This window comes from Myotis lucifugus, unplaced genomic scaffold (genome assembly GCF_000147115.1).
Source record: "Myotis lucifugus unplaced genomic scaffold, Myoluc2.0 scaffold_1, whole genome shotgun sequence".
Classification (NCBI taxonomy): Eukaryota; Metazoa; Chordata; class Mammalia; order Chiroptera; family Vespertilionidae; genus Myotis; species Myotis lucifugus.
Window position 1 is genome coordinate 36,017,072 of NW_005871049.1, and position 3,894 is coordinate 36,020,965.

Consider the following 3,894-nt stretch of genomic DNA (forward strand, 5'->3'; position numbering starts at 1 on the left):
GTGAAGGGGCCGAATCCGCCCCGGGGCCTGAGGTCAGGAGTGCCTAGGGGTGGGAGACGCCAGGCAGGGGGTCTGGGCAGGGGTGTGGGAAACGGGCCTTCGGGTCCCGCCAGAGCCGTCGCTGCTCCGTCTTCAGGACGCCGCGGCCTGGGGCGCGGGGCTCAGGCTGCCTCCTTTCCTGCTCGCTGCAGTCGCTGTCCTAGAGGAAAGAGGAGGAAAGGGAGAGAAGTTCAGCCTGAGCTTTCAGCGCCCACTTTCCCAGGCTGAGTGGCTTCTCCCGCACTGCAAACGCCACTCTTGGGTCCAGCTCTGGAAGCCACGCGGTTCCAAGGAAGCGGCAGTCTTTGTTTTTCGGAGGCCATGGGGGATCTGACGAGTCCTGGGGAGGGTCCCTTGGAAATGTGGGCTTCCCGATGATTGGACATGGAATTATTGGTTGTGATCTAGGCCAACTTTTTTTTTGTATTGATTGCCAGGAAGGATTTTCTTTTACCCCATTATTAACCATATTATTGTCCCAATACATATTTTATATATCCAAGAATTTAAGGTTTCCAGGCACTCCAGGGACCCAGGAAATTTCACTTATCTTCTCTGTCCCCCTACCTATTCCTACGTTTACCTGGTCACAAAAGAACTTTACATTGCCCACGGAAGACAAAGACAAACTTTATTAAAACCCAGCAACCTAAGAAATGTTTGTTTGTAATTTTCAACTAGAGGTAGGATCTAGTTTCAATAAACAACCAGTGTCTGTTACATCTCAGTGAAAAGGCTTGTGGAATCTCACACTATATACCATGTGGATATCACATCAGACAGGATATATGTTTCTTGCAAATAGTTACATATTTTAGAGATGTTGCAGATTGGATAGTAAGACCAAGAAAGTGAGAGGAACATAAATTGCCACTTGACAGAACTAATCACTGGCCCATTCCAATTGCACTGAATGGATTTTCCATATAGAATCATTGGTCCACCCGGGTCTGGAACCAGAACACCAAAGAGAGCGGCAAAGAACAGTCCACGGGACTTGATTATATGCTTATATGCTGTGTTTTGATTTTATCAGGCACTTTTTCTGATAAAATAAGAGCTCCCCGTTCTGAAGCACCTGTTCTGTTTAGGTCCCTTTCTCCACAACTCCACTAAGTAAAAGCGTCTCTCCTTTTACAAAAGAGGGAACTGAAGCCTCGGAAAGTTTTGAAACCTGTGGAAGATCAAAGTACAGGGGAAGGGGTGGGGGAAGGGGATCTGTAGGCTCCAGGGGTTTGAGGCCCTCCACTACACTCGTCTTTTCTCCTTCAGAGGAGGCAGCTACCCCTAACAGCGGTTTCTCTTTCATTGTAATAGTAAACTTACAAAGATATTAACTGAACTATCTACTAAATCCAGGCTTTACCACTGACTGCATAAATGACTTTAAACACCTTACTTAACTTCTTTCTCAGAGCCTCAGTTTCTTCATTTGCAAAACTGCAAATATTAAAGGTATCTGTCTTAGAGTCATGGTAAGAATTAAAAATCAATAGATATAAAGCCACTTATACAGGGTCTATTAAAAAACTGTTATAACAAGCACAAGAAAGTTCTACATAATTGTTGGCTATTATTATTATCACAGATTTCTAATGTACCATAAGAAAGTGCCTCAGATATAATGATAAAGATAAATGGTTATCTTTATTATTATGAAAAATTCTGGAGATGGAATCTTCTAAGTGCTTTTACCCATTTTTGCAACATCACTAATAATAACAATGAAAATAGCACTGTATTATATAGTCACTTGCTGATGCCTAAATATTTGCTTTCTAAACTATACAATAAATTATTGATTTGGTGGACATTTCCTTATAGTAAGAAATTTGGTTAGAGGGCGGATACAAAAATTTTGACCTGAGATCACCAACTTTCCCCTTTGAAAATGAAGGCAAAAAAAAAACAAACACCGAAAAACAAAACCTAATACCTCATAGAAATTTCTGCATTTGAGTAAGTAAATACATAGGTTTATCTTAATAAAATAACCACTATTTAATTTTTAGATCAAGTAGACCTATTTCATTATATTTTCTGTAATACTCAACTTCTGCAGTTCTGAAACATAACATCGTGAGTTTTTTCTCACATAACTGCAGGAAAGGAAGGTTTATAATTTTTGCAATCCAACTTTCAATAGATGCTAACTTACAAGTTTTAAAATGTAAACGCTAAAAACGTCATAAATCTAACATTTGTCTTCCACTCTCTGTCTTTTTAAATGGCCCATGCATTGCCTCCGAATTGGAATACTAAACAATAGAAGGTGGAGAAAATAATTCTCTATAGCTTCCTGAAAAAAAAAAAAAACCACCCACCAATAAATAAACTATTTCCTAACAACGACTCTTGCTTTTTTCAGTAACTGAGCGCTGGTCCAGGCATCCGTCTGACCGCCGGCGGAGGGAGCCCCAGGAGCCCCTGAGAATAGCAGAGGTCTGGCCTCGCTGTGCGGGCCAGGCCTATGTCCCAGTTTTCCCTCTATTTCTGATCACTCATCCCAGTTCACCCCAAATTCACAGGCCAGACAGGAAAGGCTATCAATCTGGGCGAGAGCAGCCCACAGCCCTTTTCTGATCTCTTTCTGAGAGCCGGAGGATCCAGAGCGCCAGAATGTTCGCGTCCATTTACAGGTCACTCCTGCTCTTTGCGCTCAGCTCGCACCTTCGCTCTGGGCCTGCTAAGCGGAAAACTGTCACACGCGAACGCATTCAGAAGTGTGGGGGCATCACCTCGTCACCTGCAAGAAAACCTTCCCGTCTTCAGCAGCCTGAAACCTGCTCCTGGCTGCCAATTCCCTTTCTGAGAAACACAGGAAAGACTTCCCCTGGCGCTTCCCCAACCTTCCCGGCCGTGTCAGCCTTGCTACCCGATTCTCCCCAGGCCTTGGGTTCCCTCACCAACCCTGTTCTCCCAAGTGAAAGGCCCTTCATTCCCTCAACACGGTGGCAGTTCACCACTGGGGCGACCTCCTCTCCCCTGGATGACCCTGCACCCCCACGCCAGCCCAAAGCCAAGAGACACAAGATCCTGGATCTCCTCCGCAAACCGTGGCCAGCAGAGGGACGTCACTGCTCTCCGCCCAGGTCCCGGCCCTCAGCTAGTGTCACCCAGAAACACTGCGGATGGGTAGGGCTGCTTTGTGGGGGCGTTTAGCTCCCGGCACCCCAGTCAGAAAGGCGAGGAAGCTGGTCAGAAGGGCATAGAGACAGTCTGGGCGTTCAGCAGTCCTTTTCGACTTCAGAGCGCCTCCCTGGGGCCTCTGTCTCCCACAGCCACCGCGCGTCCTGGAATCGCAACGCGGGCGACACTCCTCGGTCGGTCGGAGCCCCTCCGCGTTCGAGCTGCCGTGTGCCTGCCCCGGGGTCAGCGGGTCAGGGTGATTTCTCACGGCCATCATCACCACCCGGGCCCTGGCCTGCGAGGTGCAAACAAGGGCTGGAGAAACTGCACGCGGGAGCGGGATTAAAACCGCTCAAGTTCATACCAAAAGAAGCCAAAAGCAACTTCAAAGATCTCTCTCTGCTTTCCCCCCAAATCTTACTTGTTTTAAAGAAGCTGCTAGGCCCAAGGCAGAGCAGGCTTTGGCAAATTTGGGGGAAGAAGAGTGACCAACATCTCCTTTCCACCTACTAGTTACCTCTCTGTTCCCAGGCACACCAGCGCGGGGAGCTCGCAATGCCGCGATCGGCGCGAAAGGGCAAGGTCAGGAACAAAAAAAGCCGTACCTGCGGGGGCTGGAGCTCCCAGGAGGGCTGCGAGCGATCTCCCGGCCCCAGAAGCTTTGGCCGCGGCCGCGGCGGTTCTCGCAGCCACAGTGCCAGCAGCCTCCGAGTCCCTAACTCGCCG